This window comes from Crocodylus porosus, unplaced genomic scaffold, assembly GCF_001723895.1.
Source record: "Crocodylus porosus isolate Cpor-Errol unplaced genomic scaffold, CroPor_comp1, whole genome shotgun sequence".
NCBI classification, from domain to species: domain Eukaryota; kingdom Metazoa; phylum Chordata; order Crocodylia; family Crocodylidae; genus Crocodylus; species Crocodylus porosus.
In genome coordinates, this window is record NW_017728906.1 from 163,886,017 (window position 1) to 163,893,650 (window position 7,634).

Here is a 7,634-nt window from a genome sequence, read left to right on the forward strand (position 1 = left end):
AAGAGAAGGCTGAGGGGGTATCTAGTGGCCTGTTACAAACTAGTCAGAGGGGACCAGCAGGCATTGGGGGAGTCCCTGTTCCCCCAAGCACTACCAGGAGTGACCAGGAATAACGGTCACAAGCTGGCAGAGCGTAGATTCAGACTAGGTATCAGGAGGTGCTACTTCACAGTCAGGGGGAACTAGGATCTGGAACCAACTTCTAAGAGAAGTGGTGCTGGCTCCTACCCTGAGGGTCTTTAAGAGGAGGCTAAATGAACACCTTGCTGGGTCCCATGGTGAGGGAGGGGCAGGAGTAGATGCTGCTCAGGCAGGACAGAGGCTCCCGCTGCTGCTTGCGCCCTGGGAGGGCACCGGGGGGGTGGGGAGGAGGAAGGTATATACCCCAGACCTGTGCAGGGCAGGGTGGGCTGCAGCTGCACAGAGTTCTTCTTGGCAGGGGCTGGGCTCAGAGTGGGCACCGGGAGGATGCTGCATCCACCCCAAATTAAGCTGCAGCTTTGCTCCCAATGCTGCTGCCTCCTGCTGCTGGCTCCAGCTCTTCCCAGTGCATGCGTGGAGGCAGGGCATTGAGCTAGAGCAGCACTGGGCAACTGGCAGTGGTAGCGCTGGGAGTGGAGCTGTGGCAAAATTTCGGGTGGATGCAGCATCCTCCCAGCGCCACAAGCATCTGCTCCAAGACTAGCCCCCACCGAGAAGAGCCCTGAGCAGCCAGCCCCCTGGGGTGCAACTGGGAGCTGCCTCCCCTCCCCCTACAGGGGGCACTGATCTGCCCCCCCCACAAGCCCCTTCCCTCCCCTTCTACCACAACAGACTGACCACCTGAAGGCAGCTCTCCACCCTGCTGGCTCTGCTCTTAGATGCCCAAGTGCTGTGCTGCGGCTGCACGCAGCAAGAGTGTTTATCTGCCAAATTATTGGCCTCATTGGGCTGATATCTGATACAGCAAATCTTCTTTATATTGGTACTGATCTGACCAATGTATTGGTGCACCTCTAATTATTACATATAGTTAAAACCATGGGGGATTTTTGTATCATGTGACAAGTAATTTTCTGCTGCTGCCCTCCCCAGAAATGTACAATATTAAAAAGGCAGGCAACAAGATTAACCAGTATGCATTATTTAGTGATCCATTATTGTTTATTTGGCTGCTAAACTTTTAGTTGCATCTCCCTTCAGAACAGGGGTAGGCAACACCTAGCATGCATACCAGAGTATGGCACACAAAGGCATTGTGTTTGGCACGCACACCTTGGAGAACAGGGTGGGGCTATGCTGCCACAACAAGGATCTGGCCCCTTGCAACTCCCTACCATCACATTAACATTTTACAAGTCAAGGTTGTAGGTGTTTTTGGTACTCTGCAAAAACATTGCTGAACCCTACTTTAGAAGATCAACAAAACCGTGACTTTGAAGCTGTGGCTCTTGGGACACCGGCAGACATAAATGTGATGGTATCTCATCCCCAATCTGAACCCCTCTCTCCCCCCGCCACACACATATCCTAACAGGCCACAAACACATAGCAGGATGGGCAATTGCTTGGACCAATCCCAAATACACCATTACTTTAATAGGAACCTTGCAAATCAATTGCTTTTACAAGATTAACGGTGTGGGGAGTTGAGGGGCTGCCTGCAACTAGGCTCGTTGTCTGCCTTGCCTCACAGCTCATGTAGGGACACATATCACATGTTCAATTCATGGCACTATGCAAACCAGCCACAAAAACCGTCCACATTTTATGGATTACCTTTGTGACTGGTTTGCTACTTTATAGCACCACAGATGTCTGAATGTGTGGCACTGTTCCTATTTATGGTGTGATTAACATGTACATGAACATGTGTCAGCAGCTTTAATCCCTGGCCATGCAAACTGATATGTCTGATGAATATTCAAAAATATGTATTACATAGTTCGATTGCTTCAGGCAATATTTATCTTTTGGCTTCATAAATACTGATTTATGGATGACTTAACAGAGGAACAGAATGGATTATGTCTCAACTCAAGTCATAATCCTTTTACCATCTACTTTTACAAAGGGAAAACACTTGGACAGGACAGAATGCACAAGCTTGTGTTGTAGCCCCCACCATCTTTCCTGAGATGCTATTTTGTGACAGCCAAGTAAATCACAACCACTTACCTATAATAACAGTATCCTCAGCCATGTATGTCCATATTTTATTGCGCTTTTAAGAATACAATAAATTTTAGCTGAAAACATTCAGTGACCACTCCTGTAGCGCAGAATAGACAGAATAAACCAGCAAGTGGGGATCCCAGAGACAGGAGTACTTTTGCTCCTCAAAGTGGGCAAAACAAAATGAAGGAAAGTGACACCAGTTGAACTGTTCAGGCACTTATATCTTTGCAACATCAGAGAGGTTTCTTTTTGACTTACTGCCAATTTCTTGGTGTCATTATGATATAACAGCTTTGTACTCAGCAGTAGCTAAGAGGGAAGACTACTTAATCCCTGCTGTATTCTAAAACACAGGATATATCTTATCCCACAGTCTCTCTCCGAGACAAGGCTGAAAAAAAAGAAACCTAGGGGAGATATTTGTAGTCTGTGGGCTAGCTGTTCAATCCGCTGTACTCTTTCCTTTTCTATTCAGCAGGAGAATACCCCTCTTGCAAACCTGGTCCTAGAACTACTTGTAACCCTTCCAACACTTATCCAGAGACCCGGCATTTTAATAATTGAACAAGAATGAAGGGGTTTCAAAAGTGTGCATTCTTAAAACTATGAAGTCAAATCTAATCCAACTCATCAGAAAACAGGACTATTGCTAATATTCTAAACTGAAGTGGCAAAGCTTGACAGAAAGCATGCCAAATCTACTGGCTTGAAAGTAAAATGCCAGCATCTAGTTCAAAAGCAAAGTGTGCAAAACAGGATGCCAACTTGGAGGGTTTTTTTTTTTTATAGAGTCCCTTGCAGACAAGGAGAGAGTTTATAGCCAAGAATCCCTATTCAAAGTCCTGCTGACCAGCTTTAATAAATATCAATCACATGGAAGTGAGAAACAAGTCTCTGCACTAACTGCATGGCTCAAACAAGCTGGACAAACTCCTGCTGGCTGGCCTCAGTTCTCCAAGGTTTTCCCCTGAAGTGAATGGGGAGGAGGAGCAGGAACTGCAAAGCTCATCACAGCCTGAAGTGAGATTTACCTTGGAAGTTTCCCTTGACTGTTGCATCCCCCACAAGCAAGGGCGGCAGTCGCAATTACAAACAGGGATTCAAGGTTTAATTGCCACATGCCCTGAGCCCGGCTGTCCCGGTCTCTCGTCAGCGCTCGCCCGCACTCACCTGAGGCGACAGAGCCGGCCCCGCGCACCTGCCCCTTAGCCCACCCGGCCCCAGACGCCGGCATCTCACCTGCTCGGCGCTCCTCGCCCGGTTCTGGCCTCCGTCTTCACCCGCGAGCGCCCCGGCCTATGTTCCCCCACCGCCGCCGCCCTGCAACGAGACGCGGCTGCCGCTCTCAGCGGGGCTGAGACGGGGGGAGGGGGGACGCCGCAGCCCCAGGCCGGCCGCCCGGGACAGGAAAGAGAAGGGACCGGCGCACGTGGGTACCGCACGGCACGGCACGGCACGGCACGGCCCGGCCCTATGCAGCAGCACCGCGTATGCCCCGCCCCACCCTGCTCCTCACCCGGAGCCGCTCAGCGCGCTCCGGAATGGATCGCAGCCAACGCACCTCATGCCGCTGCCGCCCCAGCCCTACGCACTTCCGGTGCCCTAGCTCGGGCGTCGCGGCCAATGAGGAAGCGCGCGAGTCAGAAGAGCAGACTGGGGGAGAGAGAAGCGTTCGGACTGGCGGGGGGGGGAGAGAGGAACAGGAGCGTTCGCGCGTGCGCAGCGCAGGCGCCGGAGGCGGGAGTCTAGGTGCCGGTGTCGCAGGCACGTGCCAGTCTCGAGGCCCCGGCCCCACTGCCAGTTGGGTGCCGAGAGTCCATCGCCTCAGCGGCGGGAGAGAAGGGAAACCCTGCAGATATGGTGGGAGAGGTTGTTTATATTGCAGGCACACGCTCAGGAGGAGGGCAGAGAAAGCGTTTCAAGGACGTCTTCAGGGCCCAGTTTGAAAACATGCAGCACCAACATCAACTCTTGGACAGTGATGGCTCAGGCCCAGGATCGCCCCAAATGGAGGACGAGTTTGCTGCACAACAACAGCAGGAGAGGGAAAAGCAGGAATGGCAGAAACAGCCTGTTGTGGGCTGGATCAAGAATCCAGAGCCACCCACCTGCACAGAAATGCACTCCCAAGGTGCAGTAGAGTCCATTGATCCTAGATTGACCTTATGAAAGAGGATTATCCTCAACTGTGAAGGATTGCCAAAGAGTATTTGTAAGGGGGGCCGGATGTGTGTATATCTACATATATACACACACATGTATATAACTGTATAAGTGTGTGTGTGTGCGCACATAGGTATACATGTATGGAAAGAGTGCATGTGGCATATGCACATAAACTTTTGCATGTTTGCACACACCTGCATGTGCACACACTGTATGCACATGCACCCCCATACATTCATGCATGCTATACGCAACAGGTGCACTATGTGTATACACCTACGTGTGCATATGCATGTACATACATGTACATGCATGTATATGGCTGTATGTGCTCACAGAGTGAGTGAGAGTGAGTAGAGCACTGGGTAGATTTGAGCATTAGATTCTCAGAGTATTTGGTGTGGGGGATGGAGTTTGGTGGAGTCACCATTTAAAATGAGATCCCTTTGTTGCAGAAATTGCTGCGATTCGTTTCTCGGGAGGCGAAGAACTCTCAGACACACCCTATTAGCAACACAAAAGGTATATTTGCAAATAGGGTTGGAGTGGAAACAAAGGACCACTCCGCCCGCTGAGGACAACTCTCAGCTGGCTTTTATCCTCTCTCTCCTGAGCACTTGTGCAGAAGTAGGAACTCTTACAACTCATTTCCGGTTCATACAAACATATATGAAAAGACGTCACTTCATACGTCCCATGTGCATTATAATTAACTACTTAAGTATGTGGGGCGGATAGGCTTATATACATTAGCTAATTACGCATGCTTAGAAAAGCTCTCCAGGTTACCAAAAGTTCAAACCCTCTCTCTGTCTCAAGGACACAGCCAATTAAATCATAGCCTTTGTAGTTGACAAGAGTAGAGGCAGAGGAGTTTGAAGGTATGTGTGATTTAGTATTACAAAGAGGTAGTAAATTAGCGAGATGTCCTTGGTGGTGTTTCTGGTTATCTGGTACAAGATACAAACTGTGTAGCTTTAACAACACTCTATTCATTATGCATTTCTAATAATATTTCTATTTTAATAATATTTCTAACACTTTTTAGCCCTTTTAGCTGATACTGCTGACCCATTTCGCTGGAAGCTCATGGGTACATGCAACCATTGCTGGTACTTTTATTATTTTTACTAGCCCATGCTTCCTGCCCTCCTGGATGCAGCCCAGGTGTATGATTTCCTCCCTCCATGGGCTTTAAGGTTTGTTCAATACTTAAGCTTCTGCAGTAACCTTAGGATTTGTTTTGGTTGTTGTATGCACCATGTAGACTCACTGAAACAGCGATGCATCAGCTTTTGGTGCATCTCTGTCAAAAATAAACTTTTTTTCCAGCAACACCCTAAATAAAGAGTCCTTATAAGATTGTCTAGGTATGTTAGATAAATAATTCTCAACTGGGCTCCTTTGTGATATTAGCTCTGTTAGGCATGTAAATGCCTACATGTGATTCACAAGATAAACCTTGAGATTTCAGGTAGGAATCCACAGCATCAAAAGCCATCCTTATCTGCTGTGGTTTAAGTTTTTTGCAAGAGGTGGGGAAGGGAGTCAGTTATTTTTCATAATCAAAAAATAAGTGAAATTAGTTTTTGAAATGCAGGTGCCACAAAATTCAGGCAAGTTACAGAAGGATGCCTGGAGCTGAAAACAGCTGAGAAACCACTGTACTAGATACAGGAAGCCATGATGATAGTTTTCTTTACAGTATCTTAAATGGCAACTGGATATATTTTTCATGCTTGTTAATGGGGACCGATTTCAGGAATGCTCCAGTGAAGACATAAAGTAGGACTGAAATTGTATCCTTGTTTTATTCACCTTCTTAGGGCCTAAAGGCCTCAAATTACAGTTTGTTCATTACCGTACCTGCCAGTTTTCAGGGAGTCTCCAGGTCTTGACACTCCTCACTTTCCTCTCTAGCACTCTACAGTCTATCTTCCCCAGGGCACTAAACTTTCTGGTTATGCCTCTGGCTTTACTTACACAAAAAGTTGAACCAGTTTAACTCTGGTTTACTCAATCTGGTCAATTTAAGCTAGTGCACACCAATTCACAGGTGGTTGGTGTAGCTTGCATTGATAATTTTTTCAAACAAATTTTAATTAAATAGGCACAATATCTGGCTAGGTGAGGCCTGAAACATTATTTCCCACACCCTTTGCATAGTCATGCGTGCACATAGGAAAAGAAAAGAGAAAGTGCTTGATGCAGTTATGGAACCCCTTTGATTCTGGTTAATTTATTACATAACTGCTCCCTGACATAGGAAGTTGTTTGGCTTACCTTTCTAGTATGATCTATTCATATAGTGATAACACTTATAATTATGATTAAAATCTGATTTCACAAGCTCCTGCATTTTGAGGGGAGGGGAAAAATCTTGAATAGAAACTCTTTCACTTCTTGAATGAAACTTTCCATGCTTAAAAGCTCTCAAAGCTAAACAGAATTATTGAAAATTAGAGTTGGAAGGGACCTCAGGAGGTCACCTAGTCTAATGCCCTGCTTGAAGCAAGATTATCCCCAACTATATCATCCCACCAAAGCTTTTAAAATTTCAAAGTGAACATAAGTAATAGGTTTAGATGCCAAAAATGAGTCCAGTAATGCAGTTATTTTAGTACCGTAGTGTATATGAATCATTCTGTTCCTGTTAACTTGAACATGTATGAAGAATTATATGTATCAATATTCTTGTGTTAAATATAAACCAAAAGACTTACCTAGGCAGAATTGTGGTGGGGGATATTTATTATTATAGTTTTTGCCATAATTTTAAATCTTCCAATTTGAATGTTGTATCATCACTGGGATTTTTACCTTTAAATGGGTAAAGTATTGTAATGAAATACTGTACGATGCACACCCAAAGAGAAGGTGCAATGTATTTTAAGGTTGAGAAATTATATTAGAGCAAATAGAAGCAAAAGTGCAAAACCAATAACTACCCTTCCATTAATACTAGATTCTGTTTCTCCCTGTCTAAACTCTTTCTTCTGGTGAGATAGTATCATCTTTTTACATTAATCTTAGGATTTTGTATGGGATATTTTTAAAATTGCTCTTCTGTATAAAATTAAGACTAACAGTCCTGATTTCCTCAATTTTGAAAAAAGCCCCTCTTAGATTTCATAGATTTCATAGACATTAGGGCTGGAAGGGACCTCGGAAGATCATGTAGTCCAGCCCCCGCCCGAAGGGCAGGAAGTCAGCTGTGGTCATAGGATCCCAGCAAGATAAGCATCCAATTTGCTCTTGAAGGTGTTCAATGTAGGTGCTTGAACCACCTCCAATGGCAGGCTGTTCCAGAC

General features: G+C 46.0%; 1 protein-coding gene across 1 annotated transcript in view; it reads right to left on the minus strand.

Annotated features, from left to right (window-relative positions):
* USPL1 (ubiquitin specific peptidase like 1) overlaps positions 1-3,542 on the minus strand; it is a 36,688-nt gene extending 33,146 nt beyond the window's left edge. The window contains exon 1 of the mRNA XM_019530119.1: positions 3,397-3,542. The gene's annotated coding sequence lies outside the window, so the exon portion shown is untranslated. The remainder of the gene's footprint in view (positions 1-3,396) is intronic.
* Positions 3,543-7,634: the final 4,092 nt, after the last annotated feature.